Genomic DNA, 22,724 nt, shown 5'->3' with positions numbered 1-22,724 from the left:
TAGGGGCATCTGATGGGTTGAGCCTAAGGCAGGAGCCTATGCCAACTGCAATGACAGCTGTGAAAGTGCCTATCTGGGATTTTTAGCTTCTCTGGTGGGAGGCAACTAGGAAGATGGAGGATTCTCCAAATATGGGAGGAGAGGTTGGAGGCTAGATACCTCACCTGGAGAAATGCAGGGCAGCTGAGTGTTGGAGAAACGTGTCTCCAGAGACAACCTGTGCATGTATTCCCCCTCCTCCAGATGTCGATGTCGGGGGGCAGGGGGGTGAGGTCAGGAAGTATACAACGTGGGGTTGGGAACCCTGGGTTTGATTATGAGTCGCCTCTGCCTGTCAACCTGAGATAAGCTATTCACAATCCTGGGGCCTCAGTTGTACCTCAGTGCCTTTGAGCATGCAGAAGGAGTGTGCTAGCTTTTGCTGTCGTGTGGGCCCTCTGGCTGAATGATGCCCCAAGACTGCCAAAACCCCAAATGGAATGGGGCTGTTTGCTCAAGGTAATGATTGAAAGTATGGGTTCTGGAGTCAGGGAGATTGGGGTTTACCAGCCATGTGCCTTTGGATGTGTTCTTTAACCTCTCTGAACATTAGTTTCCTTATCTGCAAAATGTAGGCATGGTGGCAGGCACACAGCCTCCCTTCCAACCTCGTCCTATGGTGCCCCCATGGTCTGCAGAGACTGAAAGGCTAAAAACTGGATTCCCCAGACACCTTTGCAGCTGGGACTGTGGATGAGAATTCAGTTTTACCAGTTAGATGCACTCGTGTGAAGTTAGGATGGCAGATGTGAGGCAGAGCCCACAATTCTTGCCTGCTGCTCTGGCTGTACCTGCTGGAGGTGTGTGTGTGTGCGTGTGCGTGTGCATGTGTGTGTGTGTGTGTGTGTGAGAAACAACATTCTAGTGTTTGCTCAGTTACCAGCTGTGTGGGTGTTGAGAGGGGTTGTGGTGGCAGTGGCTTCCTGATCCTTGGATCACAGCTATGGTAGTGCACTCTGGAAATCTACATTTCCAGAGGCGGGCTCCCTCACGCCCCACCTTTCTGATAGTGGAAGAGATGGCAGTAATCTTGGCGGACCAGTTCAGTGGTATTGTTTTGGGAGCCCAGAGACTGACTGCTCCTCCTGCACCCTTCCAATAATTTTGTCAGTACCTAATTTCCTGTGTTAAATCTCTTCTTGCTTAAAATAGCTGGAGAGGTTCTCTCTTTCCTGCAATGGAACTCCAACTGCTGTCAGGGTAACCCCCATTTGCTCACAAGGTTATTGATGGAATGAAACGAGATGATAAATCCCTTTACGTATGCTAGGTATTTGTCTTTTTCTTTTTCTTTTTTTTTTTTTTCGAGGCAGAGTCTCGCTCTGTCGCCCAGGCTGCAGTGCAGTGGCACGATCTCCGCTCACTGCAAGCTCTGCCTCCTGGGTTCACGCCATTCTCCTGCCTCGGCCTCCCGAGTAGTGGGGACTACCGGCACCGCCACCACACCTGGCTAATTTTTTGTATTTTTAGTAGAGATGGGGTTTCACCGTGTTAGCCAGGATGGTCTCGATCTCCTGACCTCGTGATCCACCCACCTCGGCCTCCCAAAGTGCTGGGATTACAGGCATGAGCCACCGCGCCCGGCCTGCTAGGTGTTTTTCAAAAACGGGTCTCTTTTTTTCAGAGGTGACTAAATGTGATAGAAACCCTTGTGACAAGCCACCCTAATTTGTACAAGCTCTCAGCCAGTTGTTTTACATAGAGTTGCTGGGGCAGGAAACAACCTGAAAGAATTCAGATTCTTTGGGTGGGTCGCCTGCTTTCAAAGGCTTATCAAGTCCTTGTACTTATTCAGGGGGAGTTCTGCCTCCCTGTCTACCATTAGAGCAATGACTGGCACCACAGGCATGGCACAGGCAGCTGGGAAAGGTGACAGGCTTCCTGGTGTGAGCCCAGAAGTTCAGCTGCCAGAGATCCTCCTCCGTCTGTGACTGTGCTCCACCATGATCACTACTAGTTCGTGTTAAAGCACACTGTTTAGGCTGGGCGTGGTGGCTCACGCCTGTAATCCCAACACTTTGGGAGGCTGAGGCGGGTGGATCACTTGAGGTCAGGAGTTCCAGACCAGCCTGGCCAACATGGTGAAACCCCGTCTCTACTAAAAATACAAAAATTAGCTGGGTGCGATGGCTCACACCTATAATCCCATCACTTTAGGAGGCCGAGGCAGGCAGATCACTTCAGGCCAAGAGTTCGAGACCAGCCTGGCCAACATGGTGAAACCCTGTCTATTCTAAAAATACAAAAATTAGCAGGGGTGGTGTCATGCGCCTGTAGTCTCAGCTACTCAGAAGGCTGAGGCAAGAGACTTGCTTGAACCCGGGAGCCGGAGGTTGCAGTGAGCTGAGATCGCGCCACTGTACTCCAGCCTGGGCGACAGAGTGAGACTTCATCCCCCACCCCGCAAAAAAATTTTAGCTGGGCGTGGTGGCGTGCACTTCTCATCTCAACTACTTGGGAGGCTGAGGCAGGAGAATCACTTAAACCGGGGAGGCAGAGGTTGCAGTGAGCGGAGATGGTGCCACTGCACTCCAGCCTGGGCGACAAAGCAAGACTCTGTCTCAAAAAAAAAAAAAAAAAAAGAAAAGAAAAGAAAAAAGCACGTTGTTTAATTCCTGCCTCCTCCCAGTTAATCTCCACGCGATATTTACAAAACCTTCCCCTCCCCTCCCATGAAGAACAGGCTGACAAAAGATCTTGTGAAGAATGTTCTCATGGCCATGGCATTGGCCTCCTGAGTTAGGAGTTTCCAGAGAAAACAACTGAGAGGATGTAAATTGTACAAGGACAGGTTGCTTGGGGAGAAGTTCAAAAGACAAGGCTGGGCTTGGAGGACTGGGCCACCCATGCAGAAGGGCGTTGGGTGCTGCGAAAGGAGAGGAACACAGAACTGGAGAAAGGGTGTGAAAGTAAAGGGGGATCTTGGAAAGCCCCCCGGCCCCCGACCCTGTTCAGTGGACAGAATGCTTCTCTCCCCTCATAGATCCAAATCCTTCATCTTCCCATCTCACCCTCTTGCTCTCTTGTCATTCGATTTCCTGCCACAAAATGGGGACCCTCTGTGGAGTGAGGAACCAGGCAGGTGGCCCTAGGGGCCTCCAAGCTGGGTGGAAGCTGGGCTGGGGTTGGTTGCCGGAACAATCCAGGCTCCACTCCAGCCCATAGGGGGCTTGAGGCTGGGTGGGTGTGATAAACTGTTTCAGTGGTTTTCAGGAGCCCTAATCAATTGCGAGGCAGAGCAAAGCCCTCTGGGGACAGATAAAGCCAGCCCTGTGTCAGTGCCCAGTTGGAGTTTGTGTGGTTTGAACTTTTGTGTGGTTTGGACAAGTTCACCGGGTTTTGCTGGGGCGGTTTATTCTGTTTCCAAACTGCAGTAGAGGGAGGCAAACGGCCCTTGGACCCTACAAGCCACTCCTGAAATGCGATAGATGGCCTCTCCTCTCTCCCGCATGGTCCCAAAGGCTCAGGGAAGAGAGGCCGGGCAGGTCCAGGCCATAGCGTTCCTGGTTCCCGCCGGTGGCTCCGGGTGTAGACATTTCTAGAAACGCTCCCCCGCCCCAGGCTGGCTAGACCTTCCCGTTGGGGAGCTGAGCTGCTGCAGGTTTGACTGTCTGCTCCCGCTTCCAAACTAGAAAGACGAATGCCCACTTTCGGATTCCATCTTCTGCCACGGACGCCTCCGGGACGCGCAGCCGCCCGGCGCAGAGGAAGCCCGGGACGCTAGGGACACCGCCTGGAGCCTCCGCGCATAGCACCGGGGCGTTTTTTTCCTTCCAGCTGGAGGCTTCCCATTTAACCTCTAAAGTGCCAGAAGATCCGGATCTCTCGCGGGCAGGCCTTTGGCTGGCTCTGGGCGAGGCTGGGACCCCAGATCCGAGTGCCTCTGGCGAGCACTCGGCGTGCAGATGTCTTGGGGGGCCTATGCGCTGGAGAGGAAGTCTGCCCAGCGAGGTGGACGGACACTGGGCCCTCGGGGACCCATCTGACAACGCCTGGTTCCCTGGGAAGCCTGTGCGAGCCTGCGGGGGGCCAGGGCAAAATAGAACCAGGAACATGTGTTGTTTGGGAGGGAAGCCGGGGCGCATGGCATGTCTCAATAGTGCTGGCACCCTCCAGGGACCTTCCTGCTTCCACAGAAGGTGGGGACGGGGAGGCGAGCATGGAGAGAGAGAAAGGGAAGTGGGAAGAAATTGGTCACGGAGGAAGCTATTTTTATGCTTTGCTACAGCTGCGTGCGTTTCTCTGACCAACTAGGCAGCGAAAATTAGACCGGCTCCGGCTGAAAACAGGCCCTAAACTTCACCGGGGGGTGGGGGTAGTGGGACACGCGCAGGAAAGGGGAGGAGAGGGGGAAATCCCCGTGGATCTGGCAAACCCCAGTGTCCCGGAAGCTGTCAATGCGCAGCGAACAAGCTCCCCTGCCCTCCCCGGCTCCAGATGCCTCAACCTTCACCTTGGATGTCGGAGGCATCCTTTTCCCTCTGTGTCACATCTTGGGCATGACACAGCCAAGACTGAGGGTTAGTTCATCAGTGTCTTCTGCTTTTAGGCCTCAGAGGACCTTATCCTTTTTGGCAGGGGACCAGACCTCCTGGGTGGCCTCCGTCACCACTAAGTCACTTGGGCACCTGGAGAAATGGCAAAGGTCCCAAACAGGAAACCAAGATTGGGAAGTGAGGACCCTAGAATTAGAATGTTTTGGGGTCTATGATTGTCTAGGTCAGCGGTTCCCAAAGTGTGGTCTGAGGATCCCTGTGGTTCCCTGAGCCCTTTTCAGACTGTTCTTTTCTAACTGCAAAGCTCCATTAGGCTGGATTTTCTTCAACCAAAACAACGTATCACAACGCATTGGATGCCCAAGCCACTATGAGGAAGCAGCTGTCTTCGATTAAGCCAGATATTAGAGAGGTTTGCAAAAATGTAAGAACGATGCCACTTTTTTCCCTAAACTTTTTTGTTTATTTGTTTTGGAAAATATGGTTATTTTTAAATAGAATTGTGCTATTGATGTTACTATAGATGTTACCATGCATTTTATCCATTGCTGTGTAACAAGTTACCCCCAAAACTTAGTGGCTGAAAACAACAGACATTTATTATCTCACACAGTTTCTGTGGGTCAGGAATCTGGGAGCAGCTTAGCTGGGTGGTTCTGGCTCAGGGTCTCTTAGGAGACTAATCAGGGTGTGTTCCAGGGGTAGGATCATCTCAAAGCTCAGCCGGGGAAAGATCCACCTCCAGGCTCACTCGTGGCTGCTGACAGGCCTGGGTTTCTTGCCACGAGGCCCTCTCCATGGGGCTGCCTCGTGACAAGGCAGCTGGCTCCTCCTAGGGAGAGAAAAGAGGGCACCCAAGACAGAAGGCACAGTCTTTTTTGTAATCTAATTTTGGAAGCCACATCCCTATAGGACAATAGATCTATTAGGAGTGAGTCTGTAAGTCCAGCTAGCGTTCAAGGGGAGGGAATTACTCAAGGGTGTGGGTGACAGAAAGTGGGAATTACTGGGCACCATCTTAGAGGCTGCCCACCACACATGTAATATATTAATGATTGTTATTTTTAGATCAGTTAATACATAAATATTAAAAATGTTCCTGTTTTCATTTTTAATGTGGGAAATACTGATAAGACCAATATAACCAAAAGCATTTTGGAGTCCTCGATAATAAATTAAAAAGTCAAGGAGTCCCAAGACCTAAAGGTTTGAGAACTGCTGGTCTAGGTTTGTGGTATTTACAGGAGAAGTACCTTGGTACTATGTGGAGGCCAGTCCATCCACCCACCCATCCACCCATCCATCCATCCATCTATCCCTCCATCCATCCATCCCTCCATCCTTGCATCCATCCATCTACACACTCAGCTATCCACCCATACATGCAATCGAAATATTCGAACTACTGGGCTAGCGCTGGTGCTTTAACAGTAAACAAGACCGCCAGTGATTGTCCTATGGAGCTATAATATGTTAACAGATGACACAATTAACAAATAAATAAGATAAATTTTTAAAACAGTAACTTCAAGTTGTGATAAGTTGGGGCCCCAAAGCCTAGACCCTGGAGAAGCAGTTACTCTTGAATTGACACTATTTTGGGGGGCATTATAATAGGTGACCCACACTGTGGGTGAGGTGGGCCCAGACTGCATGGTCCAGGGAGAAGGGAGTATGTCCCAGCTGTGGCCAGATAAGTGTAAAGCCCTAATGAGCCAGAATAATCTGGTATCTCCCAGGTTCTTCATGCCTAGTTAATTTTTGCCCCCCACCCACAATGAGTTTTTCATAAAAGTCCAGCTTCCTTTAAGTCTCTAGGGCAAGCCTGGGGGGAAATAATCCAGGTTTGTCCTGGAAGCCAGGGTACTGGTGACTGTGAGACTTAGGGTGAGAGGCTCTCACATGGAAGATGCAACCCATATGGGCAGAATAACTGGGACTACCGGCGCGTTCCACCATGCCTGGCTAATTTTAAAAAATGTTTTTTTGTAGAGACCCAAGCTGGTCTCAAGCTCCTGAGCTCAAGTGATCCTCCCACCTCGGCCTCCCAAAGTATTGGGATTATAGGCATGAACCACTGTTCTCCACCTGATAACATTTCTTGGGAGGAGGTAGGGATAGTCTGGGGCAGAGACAGGCAGTGATCCCAAGCTGGAGACACAAGGAGGCCAGGCTATGGGACAGAAGCAGGGGGTGGGTGGCTGGGATGGGAATAGAGCATACATGACAAATAGTGGCTGAGCACAGTGACTCACGCCTGTAATCCCAGCACTTTGGGAGGCCAAGGCGGGCAGATCACTTGAGGTCAGGAGTTCAAGACCAGCCTGGCCAGCATGGTGAAACCTGCCGTCTCTACTAAAAATACAAAAATTAGCCAGGTGTGGTGGTACACGCCTGGGATCCCAGCTACTTGGGAGGCTGAGGCAGGAGAATTGCTTGAACTCGGGAGGTGGAGGTTGCAGTGAGCTGAGATCACACCATTGCACTCCAGTTTGGGCGACAGAGCAAAACTCCGTCTCAAGGAAAAAAAAAAAAAGACAAGTAGTGACCTTTCCTACTTAAAACCCTTGCCTAGGCCAGCCCTGTTCTGAGCATCAGCTGAAAGACTTTGAGCATTTTTAAAGAGGAAATGTGCCCCCTCCGGCTCCCCCCAACTCGTGGTTTCACAGTGTATATTGTGCTTCAGAAGGCAGGGCTCACCCCCTCGGGACACAGCAGCATTAATCTGTTACAGCTGCTTTTAGTGACCAGGTCCCAGCACACAACAGCCTCCAGAAAGACCAGGCCAGGCCTCTTTGGAATGACATGGGGCAGGGGTGCTTTTTTCTAGGGTGGGTGGGTCTTTGCAGACCAGGCACAATTCTGCTTCCAGAGCAGTCTTCACCATAATGGTCCGTTGGTGGCTTCAACCTCAGATTTGAATGTGGGCTGCATCACAGCAAAATGCTAAAACTTTGTGAATATTTGTATGCAAGTTCAAGCCCTATTTGGCTCTTGACCCCTTTTAAGAGAGAACGGGATGTTGCCATTGGTTTCAGGCCTCATCTGTGGATTAAATTGAGCTAATAATAACCAGCTCAATTGCCCCTAACATCAGTGGTTCCAGAAGCATGGTCCTGGCCCGGCAGCATCACTGGGGAGCTTGTTAGAAACACAGATGTTGGGGGCTCACACCAGACTGGCTGAGTCATACTCTTTGGAGATGGGCTGAGGCCTGGGGATCTGTGTTTTAACAAGCCCTCCGGTTGATTCTGATGCCCATTCAAGTTTGAGAGTCACTGTTCATTAAGTGTATTAAACCTATTTAAGAGATGAAGAAAATGCAGTCCAGAGGGGCATAAGTAACTCTACCAGGATCAAGCCGCCAGCAAGTGGAGTGCCCGGACTCAAACCTGGGTGTTTCATTGGAGGAATTATGTGGGCCGAGCATGGTGGCTCACGCCTGTAATCCCAGCACTTTGGGAGACCAAGGAGGGAGGATCTCTTGAGGCCAGATGTTTGAGACCAGCCTGGCCAACAGGGCAAGACTCCCCCATCTCTAAAAAAAAGAAAAAAAAAAAAAGAGGAACTGTTTTTTCTTTTGTTTCTTCCGGTCCACCCATCCATCCTCTTTCAGCTTCGATTCTCTCTCCTGGGGTTCTCAACTTGGCTGCATATTGACACCAACTGGGGAGCTTTAAAAAATAATATTGATGCTAGGGCTTCACCCTAGGAAACAGCATCTGCAGGGGGTGGCTCCAGCATCTGTACTTTTTTCTTCCCTGATCACAGGCAGCTTCACCCAGGTTCCGCTGCCATTTAAAATGTTTCTTGGCCAGGCGTGCTGGCTCACGCCTGTAATCCCAGCACTTTGGGAGGCTGAGGCAGGCAGATCACAATGTCAGGAGTTTGAGACCAGCCTGGCCAACATGATGAAACCCCATCTCTATTAAAAATACAAAAATTAGCCGGGTGTAGTAGCGCATGCCTGGTAATCCCAGCTACTCAGGAGACTGAGGCAGGAGAATCGCTTGAACCCAGGAGGCAGAGGTTGGAGTGAGCCGAGGTCGCGCCACTGCACTCCAGCCTGGGTGAAAGAGCGAAACTCAGTCTCAAAAAAAAAAGAAGTCTCTGATGAATGCATTTGCACTAAGGTGTGAGTAATTGAATGTGTTACCTTTCTGGGGTATCTGCATTTGAAAAAAGAAACCAAGGACATAAAATAATGAATTGCACAAGCATCCCAGCAAGTGGGAGAGGCCGGCTTTTGATCCCGATTCGCACTTGTGGTAGATTGATTGCTCTTAACGCACCCTGCTGGAATCTACCCGGCAGACCTGCTCCTACCCAGCCTTATCTGAGATTTCTGAGTATGTTGTGTCTTTTTGAGGGGCGTTTTGGACTAAAAGAACTTGCATGAATCATTCTTGAATGCCCTTAAGCCATCAGCCTTGCCCACACAGGGCTGAGTTTCCCAAACCCGTAACGGCCGGTCAGTTCCATTCTAACTAGCCAGCAAAACCAAAATCGTTTTTAAAAGAATGTTATTTTTAAAGCATTCCAGAATGAATGCTAAGGACCTCTTTCTTCAGGCCTCTTCCCACGTCCATCCAAACATATTCTGCCACAGAAATTGTGGCGGCACCTAAGTCATAAGTTAGAGAAGAGTAATTCCCCAGACCCCTATTCAAACAAATTGTGTGAGACCCAGAGTGTGGCTAACTCTAGGACTTGAAAAGATTTAGATGTTGACCTAGGCTGCAGGCTCCCTCCATCCCGTTTAATTTTAAGTTGTGATCAACTTTTGGTCTTTAAAAGCAAAGAGAAAGAAAAGCTCACCCTAAAATGATTTTTTTTTTTTTTTTTAAATGGCAGCGACAGTCTCTACCCTGTTTCCCGCACCTGGTGGGGGACACAGAAACACCTCCGCCCTTCAGGAAACAGCCCACTTGTCAGCAGCTGGGCTCCCAGGAACAAAGGCCTAGGTTCATTACCACAGTATCGACCGTGACACGTTCCACCCGGGCCACCTCCCCCAGAGTTCCTCAATTCACACCCCAAATGAAGTGTAATTGGACCTGGACACCTTTGAAGTCCTCTAGCAGATTGCCAGCATTTTGAAATGTCCTTGATTTGCATGGTGAGGACCTGGTTGGAGGTGACATTTTCCTTCCCCTCATCCCACAGTTTTAAAGACAGAATTATTTTAAATGACATTCTCCAACCAGGAAGAGTTACCATGGAAGAAATCAAAGTTCTCAAAGCCAAAAAAGAAAAAAAAAAAAAAAGAAAGAAAAGAAAAGGAAAAATGTCCGATGATTTGATTAATTTCTAATTCACACTTTGGCCCAGTCCTGGATCTAAGGGTGCCACATAGGGAGCCATGGTTTCCTCCCCAACTTCTCCCCAGGTCTCCAACCTAGGGGATGACAAGGACCCAGGAGACTTGGCTAGGAGGTTCTGATGGCCAGCAGGCCACTTGTCAGACCTGAAATCAGAAAACAAGCGCAGCTGCAGGCCCTTGGGTTGGTGAGGGAGGCAGTGTGTTGATTGCAGACCATCTATCTTCCTTCCCAGCTGAGCCAGGGCTGCTCTGCGGAAATCACGTGCACTCCCAGAAATAAGCGTGCCTGTGTGCACCATGAGTCTAAAGCTTGATGGTTTCCTGCAAGCCAGAGGAGGAAGGGCCTGCCTGGTGGAGTCACGCCTGCAGACACGTGTCGAGCCCATGAGGGGCCAGATTGGCAGTCCATTTTGCTCTAGGAAGCGGCCAGCCCCCAGTTTGCAGCCGCCCCCCAACTTGTCTGCTTCTGAGAGCTTCCTCGGGGGCAGCCATCCTCTGAAGCAAATGACCCACTTTCCCCCAGAGCAGCGCTGTCCGACAGAACTCTCTGTGAGCACGGAAAGGCTTTCTATCTGTGCTGTCCAATAGGGGAGCCACCAGTCACATGTGGTTACTGAGCACTTGAGATGTGGCTGGTGTGATTGAGGAACTGAATTTTATATTTTCTTTAACTTTAATTGAAGTACCACATGTGGCGAGTGGACAAGTGGGACAGCACAAAGACAGATGAACAAATAAAACCCATAAGAAGGCCGGGCACGGTGGCTCACTTCTGTAATCCCAGCTCTTTGGGAGACTGAGGCAGGAGGATTGCTTAAAGCCAGGAGTTCAAGACCTCATCTCTACCAAAAATTTTTAAGAAGTAGCTGAGTGTGGTGTCGCACACCTTTAGACCAAGTTGCTTGGGAGGCTGAGGCAGGAGGACTGCTTAGCCCAGGAGGTTGAGGCTGTCATGAGCTATGATCGAGCCACTGTACTCCAGCCTGGGGGACAGAGCAAGACCCTGTCTATAAAAACAAACAGGCTGTGTGTGCTGGCTCACGCCTGTAATCCTAGCACTTTGGGAGGCCAAGGCGGGCAGATCATGAGGTCAGGAGATCGAGACCATCCTGGCTTACATGGTGAAACCCCATCTCTACTAAAAATACAAAAAAATTAGCCAGGCATGGTGGTGGGCAACTGTAATCCCAGCTACTCCAGAGGCTGAGGCAGGAGAATGGCGTGAACCCGGGAGGCAGAGCTTGCAGTGAGCCCAGATCATGCCACTACACTCCAGCCTGGGCAACAGAGCGAGACTCCATCTCAAAACAAACAAACAAACAAACAAACAAAACACCCAAGAGTGGAAGCCCCAGTTTGCAGGGTATATAATGTTGACTATCAACTCCCCAAAAAAGGCCATCAGAAAAAATCAAGCAGTGCTAGTTTAAGTTTATTAGACCTGCTTCAGTAAGAGAGAGCCCCCTTGACAGAATGTTACTAGCGTCTCAAAGTGGGGAAACTGGCGACATGTATTTATAATGTTTTAGAGCCCAGACTGGGTGATTTCCAAATTGGGTCTTTCAAGGCAAGAAATTTGGACTGGGGAGAGTTTATGGAGAAATAGCTTTCGGCTGGTGAATACAGCAAGGCCAAAGTCCTGTAGTAACCCTTGATTGGCTAGCTAGCTGCTGGTCTTGACAACAAGTTATTTTAGTGGATTCCATCTTATCTTCCAGAAGCAAGTATTTCTTAGGGCAAGTAGCTAAGGTATTTTTGCTTGTTTTCAGTATTATTTTAACATGGGGACATTAGCGTATGCCTGGTCCCAGTATTGTTTAACATAGGGACAGGGAATAACAAATTACCCCAAAACTTCATGACTTAAAACAATAAACATTTATTATCTCACAGTTTCTGAGAGTTAGGAATTTGAGAGTGGCTTAGCTGGGTGGTCCTGGCTTGAGGTGTCTCATGAGGTTGCAGCTAGGGTGTTGGCCGGCACTTCCAACAGTTATCTGAAAGCTTTCCTGGGACTGAAGGACCCACTTTCAAGGTTGCTCGCTCACATAGACAGTACAATGGGGTTGGCTGTTGGCAGGAGGGCTCAGTTTCTTGCCATGTGGTCCTGTCCAATGGGACTGCTTGAGTGCACTTATGGCATGGTAGCTGGCCTCCCTGAGAGCAAGTGACTCAAAAGAGAGCCAGACTGAGCCCACAATGTCTTTTATTACCTAACCTTGAAGTCTCAGTTTATCATTTCTACACTATCTTATTGGTTATATAGGTCGGCCTTATTTAATGTGGGAGGTGACTGTGCAAGGAGTTAATATCAGGGGGCGAGAATCCCAGGGAGAGGGAATAATGTGGTTTCAGTTCTTAGTGGTAAGTGAGGGATAGTAATATAAGGGGAATGGAGGTTTCTGGGTTTCAGAGCTGAGAAGCAGTGGTGGCAAATCTGAACATGTAGGTTGGGGGGACCCACTGACTGACCCAACATTCCACCCACTTCTTTTGGTATGTTGTTCCGGTTACTGTTGCTACATAACAAGTTACTCCAAAATTTAGTGACTTCAAACAAACATTTCATTATGCTCATGGACTTTCTGGGTCAGGAATTGGTGCAGGGCACAATAGGGGATGGCTTGACTGTGCATTGCAATGTCTGAGGCCTTAGCTGGAAAGACTCAAAGATCAGAGATGATGTGATGCTTAGGAGCTGGGGTCATCTGAAGGTTCCAGCATTTACATGTCTGGTGCCTGGACTAGGAAGACTCAAATACTTGGACTGTGGATTGAAGAGTTATCAGATGACCTCACCATGTAGCTTGGACCTCCTCACAGCATGGCAGCCTTAGTATAGTGGGACTTCTTACACGGCAACTCAGGGCTTCAAGTGTGATTGTTCCAGAAAACACGGTGGAAGCTGCATGGGCTCTTATGACCTAGCCTTGGGAACTTCCACTGTGTTGATTGAACCAGTCACAAGCCTGCCTGGATTCAAGGGAAGGGGACACAGACCTCATTTCTCAATGTCAATGGAGAATGTCAATGTCACATTGTAGAAGAGCACATGAGGTGGATGATATTGTTGCAGCCATTCTTGGGAAATACAGTCTGCCATGCGTGACAATTTCCTAAAGCTTTTGTCTTTGATGGGTGGGAGCAGTGGGGGTGGGAGGAATTTGGGCCCAGGGCATCCTACAGAGCTATCTTTGTTAGACAATGCTTGTTCTGTCCTAATCATAGCTTGCTGGCTGCAATGGTATAAACGTTTGTGTCCCCCTAAAATTCATATGCTAATACTAATCCTCAGTGCAATAGTATTAAGAAATGGCGCTTTTGGGAAATGATGAGTTCATGAGGGCTCTGTCCTCATGGGATTAGTGCCCTTATAAAAGAGGCCCAAGGGAGCTTATTTGTCCCTTCCACCGTGCCCTCACACATAGAAGGCGCCATCTATGACACAGAGGGCCCTCACTAGACGCTGAATCTGCTGGTGCCTCGATCTTGGACTTTCCAGCCTCCAGAACTGTGGGCAATAAATTTCTGTTGTTTATAAGCCACCCAATTTATGGTAATTTTTTATGGCAACCTAAACAGACCAAGACACTGGCCCAAGCCCAAGCTGACGGGGACACACAAGGAGGAAGAGATGAATCTAGGAAAGGTGGTTCTTCACACAGGCACATAGGACAGTGTCCCAGAGGATGGTGCCAGAGAGAGCTCAGACTGTGTGGCCTTGAACAAGTGGCTTGACACTTGTGTGCCCTGTCTCTAAATTGGGAAGGATAAGCCCTGTCTCAGGATTTCTTTTTTTTTTTTTTTTTGAGACAGAGTCTCACTCTGTCGCCCAGGCTGGAGTGCAGTGGCGCGATCTTGGCTCACTGTAAGCTCCGCCTCCTGGGTTCACGCCATTCTCCTGCCTCAGCCTCCCGAATAACCGGGACTACAGGCGCCCACCACCATGCTCAGCTAATTTTTTGTATTTTCAGTAGAAACAGGGTTTCACCATGTTAGTCAGGATGGTCTCGATCTCCTGACCTCATGATCCGCCTGCTTTGGCCTCCCAAAGTGCTGGGATTACAGGCGTGAGCCACCGTGCTCGGCCAGGATCTCTCTAAGGAGCAGGTTATGTTCAGTGTGTCAAGTTATAGCAGAGTGGCTGGCACAGAGTGGGCATTCAGGGGATGGTAGCTGCCATCAGGATATCATGATGACTTCCTCACCCCTTATCCAATCTGAGTCCAATGATCTGTGGCACAGTATTAGATGTGGCTGGGTAACAAATCACCCCAAACTTTAGTGGCTTAAAATAATGAAAGTCTTTTTTTAAAAAGCAAACAAACAAACAAACAAACAAAAAAACAACTGCCCTTGTTCCTGTGACTCCGAATCCAGAGCTTGGCTGGGCAGGGTGGCTTAGGATCTCTCAAGAGGTTGGCTTCAGAAGTTGGCAGTTCTCTGAAGGCTTAGCTTCCGAGGTGGTCCACTCATGTGGCTGTTGGCTGGGAGCCTCAGTTCTCTTCACCTAGGCCCTTTGCAGGGCTGTGTAAGTGTCCTCTAGGCATGATGGCTGGCATCCCCTAGAGCAGGGCTTCTCCATGATGGCAGAATCTGCATCTGTTTTAGTCCTGCTAGATCTCCAAAGCCCAGCTTGATGCCTGGCCCAGTGCATTCTGTGAGGTTCCAAAGACTGAGAGCTGCCTTAAGTATTCTGTCCTAGTTCTTTACATTCTTCTGCAAGGTCTTTTGGTGACTCTGCCTATGTTGGCAGTGATCTCCGGTTTTAAAGAAGATCCATGCACCTCTGATTGGGAGAACCTTGGGGAAAAGAGAAAATTCAGGCCTGCCAAGTCTCAGGCCCCGCTGCCCCTCCTTGCCAGAGACTTTCCTTCTAGAGCTCAGCCTTGGGCTTCTGAGTGCATCCTAACAGAGTCCACATTCACAGAAACCCAAATAACTGTTCCACAAGGCAGAGGGCTGTGTGGGCCCTGCGAGAAAGGAGAGAGAGCATATAGGAAGGAGCTCACATCCTGCCAAGGGTAGCCAAGGAACCCAGTGTTCCAGCTGGGCCGAGAAGGACTGGTCAAAGTTGCTGTTCTGGTTAAGTAGCATGTGCAAAGGCCCTGGGGTGGGAAGATAAGGAACAGGTTCTGGGGCTGCTGAACAGCAAGGATGGGCTGGGAGGGCAGGGACAGATGAGGCCAGAACACAGGGTTAAAGCTGAATCAAAGGACAGTGGGATAACTGAGGCAGCCACAAGAAGGAAAATGGGGCTGGGGTGAAGAAAATGAAGCAGAGAGCTGAACCAAAGCCACAGCCCTGAGAAAGCGATGATGTAAGGGAAGGAAAGAGGCACCGGGGAGAGATATTTAGATGTAAATCTGACCAGACTAGATGTCCAGATTAGATTAGAGGGGAGGAGGTGGGACGGGTGGGTGAGTGGTTTTCCCTCTGAATGTTTAGAGGCAGCTGTGTTTAAGGAGGCTTAAGGTGTTTACTCAGTGTTCTGGGACCAGAAAGAGACTCCAGAAAGCCTGGGGCCCGGCAGAGTTTGGGCCATGATGTCATTCACACAGGGAGTCTGGCTGCAGCCTGTCTGGGGTGAGGTCCCCACTGCGGCTTGTCTCCTAGGCAACCGACTCTGCTGAGAAACACGCAGTAATGACTCTCTAGATTTGCAGGTTACCAAGCACATGAAACATATATCTTTGTTTCATTTAATTGTCCCAGTGGGAATTATCCCCATTCTACAGATGAAGCCACTGAGGCCTCAAGGCTCGGAGAGGTCGAGTATCTTCTCTCAGGCCAAGGAGATGGCAGAGCTGGGCCTGGAACCCAGTGGTCCTAACCCCTAGCCAAGTCTTCTCTCCAACACACTTTCCTGCTTTCTAGTCTCACAGCTCCCTTAAGAGCTATTTCTGTTGAATCGAGTTCACAAGTATTTGCAGAGCTCCTCTGTGAGGTGGGCAGGTGTGGCAGGCTTCAGGTGAAGTTGCAAGCATCTCTGGGTTTTTGGGTGGGGAATCCTGAGAGAAGTATGTTAGGAGTGTGAGTAGTATGATGGGCTGAAAGTGGAGGGGAGGGACACTAAGATCAGAGCCATCAATCAGAAACAGGTCCCTGAAGGCAGACCGTCAGGACGACAAGGATCTTGGGCAAAGGCCCATCAAGGCAAGTGTCAAGTTCACAGAGAACTTGATAACAGGCCTCTCTGCTATCTCTCTCTTCTGGTGCCAGATGTTCATGAATTTGACCTCACCTTTCTGGTTTTGTCTTGTTTATTGTCCCCACTGCACTGCAAGGACCTCCCCTCCTCCCACCACGCCCCTCTTTGTCGGTTCCCTCTTCCAGGAATAGGTGGCCAGGGTAGTACCAGGACCCAGAGAGGAGCTATGAATTCCAGGCTCTTATTTCCTTCCCCAGCTCCCTTTGCCTCTGGAACACCTAAGTGCTTTCTGCGACAAGCTCTCTAAATGATTGGAACTTTCTCCCAAATCAGCACTTTTTCATGCTACATTAGCATTTATTGGTTTGATATTTACATTTGGCAAAGGAGCACCCAGTCCCTGGGTCCCTGGGAGCACACACCATCAACTGAAACAGACGCTAATTGTCATTCATTCCCCTCCCTTCATCCCCTCAGCCCCGCCCCCATCCACCATCTGCTTTGTCCTCCCCCGACCCCCAGTCCGGTAAAAGAAAGTTCTGAAGGGGTTATCTTTACAGACCAAAAGTTCTGCTGATAAACAGGGGCCCTGCAGAGAGGAGAGAGGTATTCCCTACACAGAAGTCCTGGCAGGACCGATCTGAATTTGCATTGCAGTAATGCATATTATACTCCTTTGGAGTAGAATTTCCTTGAGGGCAGGAATCTATTTTGGTTCTTTGAATTTTTCCACATCCCCCTCCAAGACCAAGGATCAAGCTGTCGGAGGCGTTTGAACCAGAGCAACTCCATGTTGAATAGGGGCTGGGTGAAATAAGGCTGAAACCTACTAGGCTGCATTCCCAGACGGTTAGGCATTCTAAGTCACAGGATGAGAGAGGAGGTCAACACAAGATACAGGTCATGAGGACTTGCTGATAAAACAGGTCGCAGCAAAGAAGCCAGCTAAAACCCACCAAAACCAAGACGGCAACGAGAGTGACCTCTGGTCATCCTCACTGCTACACTCCCACCAGCACCATGACAGTTTACAAATGCCATGGCAACGTCAGGAAGTTACTCTATATGGTCTAAAAAGAGAAGGCATGAATAATCCACCCCTTGTTTAGCATATCATCAAGAAATAACCATAAAAATGGGCAACCAGCAGCCCTGGGGCTGTTCTGCCTATGGAGTAGCCATTCTTTTATTCTTCTACTTTCTTTTTTTTTTTTTTTTTGAGACGGAGTCTTGCTCTGTTGCCCAGGTTGGAGTGCAGTGGCTGGATCTCAGCTCACTGCAAGCTCCGCCTCCTGGGTTTACGCCATTCTCCTGCCTCAGCCTCCCGAGTAGCTGGGACTACAGGGGCCCGCCACCTCGCCTGGCTAGTTTTTTGTATTTTTTAGTAGAGACGGGGTTTCACTGTGTTAGCCAGGATGGTGTCGATCTCCTGACCTCATGATCCGCCCGTCTTGGCCTCCCAAAGTGCTGGGATTACAGGCTTGAGCCACCGCGCCCGGCCTATTCTTCTACTTTCTTAATAAACTTGCTTTCACTTAGCTCTATGGACTCACCTCGAATTCTTTCTTGAGCGAGATCCAAGAACCCTCTCTTGGGGTCTAGATCAAGAACCCTTTCCGGTAACAAAGCTAGGCAAATGGTAGATTCTCTAAGAGCATTTGTCTACTCTGAAATTAGTAGAAAGTTCCTCCCTCCCTCTCTCTGGCAGCTGCAGTGAAAGACAGCGAAGGAATTATCCGGGAATCACGAGGAGAATGGAGACCACATGGAAAGGAGGTAAGTTCTCCCTTTTCCCTTTCAAAATCCCCTACAGATTTGACCAAGGAGCCTAGGCCTGCAAGGTTGTGGTGGAGGGAGGAAGCTGTGTGGTAATGTGGTTAGAGTTCAGCTAGAACTGGCTCCAAAAGTTGGCGTTGCTGTGTGACTAGTGCTGGGCTGTTTACTCCACCTCTCTGGGCCTCAGTTTCCTTTTTGGTAAAATCACACTTCCGATCTTTTCTTTCCTCATGGGCTGGTGGTGAAGATGAAGTGAGATCAGGCATGTATGTAATGGGCTTAGGGCACCCTGCCAGGCACACAATAGGCTTAGGAGATGGTGGTTCCTGGTATTTCTTCAGACTTTTGGGCCCCATGCCTTGTGAGAGTGGAGTCCTAAGTGTACATTATAATTCCCGAGGGTGTCTCAGTATATTTATGCTGTCCCCTGTGGTTTTGAAGGGCAGGCTCTCACATCAGCCTCAGAGCCTTGCTACTCAAAGTAGGGTCTGCAGATCAGCAGCAGCAGCTTCACCATCACCCAGGGGGCTGTTAGAAAGGCCCACTCTAGACCTGCTGAATCCAAATCTACATTTTAAGAAGATCCCTCAGTGACTCATACACACATTAAACTTTGAGAAGCACTTTAGAAACCCCCCTGTGAGATATCCAATGTGGAAATGACTACTCCCAATTTGAGGATGCAAAAATTTCCTCAAAGAATTGATGACGTTCTTTCCCCAATCCCATGAACATCTAGAAGAGAGAAGAGGGTTTGTGACTCCTGTGTGTCCTGGAAACTTCTCTCTACCCATAGTTCTTCCTTGAACGCTCAGCGCACTCCAGTGAAAGGCAGAGATGAGTGGGCAAAGAGACTAGGGTTTCATCTGCAGTCACATATCCAGGAAGGGGTCGGGGATGCCTGTGGCTGTCTGTATCTGGAGTTCACCAGGAGGAGTTTGGGATATTGGCCTATCGGCTTGAGTTGGGATAACAAGAAGGCAGGAGAAAATGTCTTGTCAACAGACACAAACATTCTTTTGTTAAAATAGAATTTTCAAAAAGTTTAAAAAACTTGACTCTCATGCAAATGTAAAATGACCACATGTCAAAGATTTGATTTAGCTCATTAATTAATGAAGAAACCTGTAAGATGTTAAAATTTATACCCATGAGAATGGGAGGAACTAGTATTTATAGGCAATTTAATAGAAGAATGTTAGGATGAGATGGCTGGATTGGAAATTATTTGCATTTGTATCGGACAAAAATGTGAAAGTTAACCTCTGTCCCTACAGGGGCAATCAAGAGTGCAAGCCCAGCTTTGCACTGCAAGAACACCCAATAATCTCTTTTGCCTATTTCCAATTTGGGATAATTTTTTCTGACACTACCCTCTGCTAGTCCTTGAGAATCTGGAAATAGCTGTTGCTTGAGAATTACCCTTGGAATGGAATGTGGGCCTTGAAAGAAAGGGGGAAAGAAAAGATGAACAAACCCCTCTTCTACCAGATCTGGAGTGTGTGCTTCCCTGTCTACCTTCCCTGGGTCCTTCGGAGCACGGTGCAACTGCATGAGCTGGCATCATGCAGAGGGGAATGATGGCTCACAGGAGGGAGACAAGGCAGCCTGCTCCTGACTCTTATTCTCTGTAACCTTGGCTGTTGCACAGAGGGAGATGATGTATCTGCAAACATATGCAGCCTTGTCCAAAATATTTTCCCCTCCTATGTAGTTCTTGCCAATATTGTTAATCTGTGGGTTGACTTCAGACCAAAATAAATCTCCGGGCCCTGGCCACCAGCTAGCTAATTTTACTTTGTAACCAGGGAATAGAAAGTGCGGGCCCTCAGCCGACCATTCTGTGTTTATTTTGTTTTCTCTCTGCTGCAGTTTAAAAATCACATTTGGAAAAGTAGACCCTTTATGCAAAAGAACAGCCACTGAGAGAAACAGCAACAGAGATGGATGGATTAAAAACGGCAAGTTCTATCATCGCCACCCCCCGTCCCCCCACATACTTTTCTCTCTTTTCAGGATTCTGATGGTGCCTGTTGGCTGCTTCCGTGATGTCTGGAGTTGCAAAATGTGCCAGAAAGCAGAAGGATACACTGCCATTCAGAGAGGATTTTCTTAGGGACTTGAAGAAATTGACCTCGAAATTTCAGTAAATGAGAGGACTGTGGCTGGCCTGTATCTTTGGCACTGGGTACATCCTGTCATTCTTGTTGTACCTACATAAGAGAATTTAACTCTGGGTTCTCCCTGACTAATTCCAGGGGAAGTAAATGGGTAGACCCTTAACACTTCTGTGCCAGAAGGGACCTTGGAGGGCATCTAGTCCAACCTTGCCAGTTGAGAAGCAGGATTACCTAGTGGTTGGGAGCACAGACTTGAAGCCACATAGTCCCAGTTTGAAACTGACTCCATCGCTTACTAGCAGTAAGCGATGGACAAGTTACTAACCTCTGCCTCAGTTTCCTCATCTGTAAGGTGGGGATGGCAATAATTGTCGTTGCATCATAGGACTCTAGTGGGGGACTAAATGAGTTAACACATGTAAAGCACCAAGAATGTGCAAAGCATACAATGAGCCCTTGATAAGATAAAGAAATGAGGCTCAGAGAGGAGGAGCAACCTCCCCAAGGTCACTCCAGGAATTGACAAACTGAATTGGATTCGATGAAAAAAGAAAAGAGGTTATCGCTTCTTGGAAATTTTGACTAATAACTGTTTTCTTTGCCTGTGTTACATCATCTTGGCTGAACACTTGGAGAGAACCCTCATGTGGAAGTCAGGGCACTGCATTCTGTTGTGGGTGTACCTCTCACTGACGGTGGCCCTAGTTTTGGGCTGGATGGTCTCTGGGATTCCTGTTGGTACTAACATCTTATAATTCAAAATCAGGGTCTGCACTCTCCATTCAAGCCAAGCCTGTCTTTTCCTACAACACTCTTTGCACTCTTTGTTTCCCCCTCCACCCCATCCCCACCATTTTCCTCTGCCATTTTGCCCAACTGTATCTCACGGGCATCAACAACCAGTTTCCCTTTGGCTTTCTGACTCTGCCCCCTCCTCATTATTCCCTCCCCTTCTCTCCACTGCTAGGGCAATTATGGTCATCAACTGCCCCACACCTTAGCCCTGCAGTTGCCATATTTAAGTTGATTGTACATGATCAGTCTTGTAGGTTCTTGAAAGTTACCATGTTGGCAGCTTGAAAGTAGGGACTTCATTTATGCCTTATCATGACCCATTTTGAGGGCCTCATAGAGTGCCCTTGGCAAGGTTATCCTTTACGGTTTGTTGACTGACTCCAAAACGATTTGAAATATTGGATGAAATCTTATATTATCAAGATTCTCTCTAGTACATTCAGTACAGCTATCATTGACGTCCTTTGTTTGCAAGGAAGCCAGTACTGCCAAACTCTAAAACCCAACAAAAAGGATATTTTAGAACAATTATAATTTCAAACTTGAAAATGTCCTGCTGAGACACAGGAGTATGGTAGATACTTCTCCTGCCACCCTCCTTTCTCCTCAACCTCATCCCGCCCCACTCTCCCTAATATACAGGCCCAAGTCAAATTTTACATTACCACCTATTGGTGAAATGAGCCATTGCAGCCCAGCTCTACAAGACATTGTAAATGCCTGGGTAACAGTGAGTGGTGTAGACCCTTTTATGGTTCATAAGCATATTGATTACATTTTCATGCTATTGTGTGAGATGAACTTCCCTCAAACCTTGTTATGATGTCAGCACATTATCCATCTGATGTGAAAAAAAAAAATGGTGAGTGGAGATTGAAATGCTGGGAGCTGAGAAGGTAGAGTCAGGTATGGCCCAGAGAAATATATTTTGGATTAGGCAGATCCCAAGGAAATAGTGAGGGCTAATAACAGAGGAAGTCCTAGAGTACAAAAGAAATGACTAAGCACTTTAGGGGCTGCAGAGGAAAAGTAAACAGCTATTTGGGGACACCAACTTCTCCACTGTATACTAACACTAGTGTAAATATAGGAAGGCCCGGTGTATATATAACAATGCAGATATAGCTGGCTGACCACCAATGTAATCCTGCCTTTCCCAAATCTTTTTTCCTAAAGTTGTTGGAGAGCAATTAAAAATTCTACATTGAAGACTAAGGGAAAAAGATGTTTCATTATAGAGCTGGGACTGATTGCATTTTCAAAAGGTGGCTGCAACAATATCCCACACACTTTTCTGCTGTATAATCTGCCACTCCTCCATCGAGCACAGGAGACCATTTCTCCATTCCTTTGAATCTGAGTGAGTTCTGTGACTGTTTTGACTGATAGAATGATGTGGAAGAGAGATTTTGTGATTTGAAAGGCGAGGTCACAGAAAGCCTTGCAACTTCCACCTGACCTGTCAAGAATGCTTGCTCTTGGGATACTCCCTCTTGGAACCCAGCCACTATGCTGTAAGAAGCCCAGTCTACATGCAGACACCACATATAAGGCATCGTAGTCAACAGCCACAGTTAAGTTCCCAGCTGGCAGCCAACTTTAACCACCAGTCTTGTGAGTGAGCCATCTTGGACATCCAGTTTGGTTAAACCTTCAGATGACTCCAGCCCCAGCTGACACCTGACTGCAACCACATGAGAAACCAGGAATGAAAATCCCCTAGCTGAGCCCAGTCAACTCATAGAACTGTGAGAGATAATAATAAGTTGTGGTACTAAGCCACTAGGATTGGGGCACCATGCAATAATAGGTAACCAAGACAGCAGCAACTTTGGTTAGACACATGAGCCATGGGATGACACATAATTAGGTATATTTTTAAAAACTTGGATTCAGCTTTAGGTCTATGCATCCCCAACATAGAGAGGCACTATTTCAGTTCACATCTGCTGCCTCTGATCAAAACACTATCTTGCACTTCCAGAGAAAGAGAGAGTGCAAGTGTGTGTATTTACTGACAGGCG

The 22,724-nt window shown here is 48.4% G+C and overlaps 1 non-coding gene across 1 annotated transcript; it reads left to right on the top strand.

The window, feature by feature from the left end:
* Nucleotides 1-21,443: 21,443 nt before the first annotated feature.
* Nucleotides 21,444-21,547, top strand: LOC116272287. Its single transcript, XR_004181002.1, has one exon. It is a non-coding gene; the product is annotated as a small nucleolar RNA U13 (small nucleolar RNA).
* Nucleotides 21,548-22,724: the final 1,177 nt, after the last annotated feature.

The sequence above is a fragment of the Papio anubis genome, chromosome X, assembly GCF_008728515.1.
Source record: "Papio anubis isolate 15944 chromosome X, Panubis1.0, whole genome shotgun sequence".
Lineage (NCBI taxonomy): Eukaryota > Metazoa > Chordata > Mammalia > Primates > Cercopithecidae > Papio > Papio anubis.
Note: the sequence above shows the minus strand (reverse complement) of the source record. Positions and strands in the feature narration are given on the sequence as shown.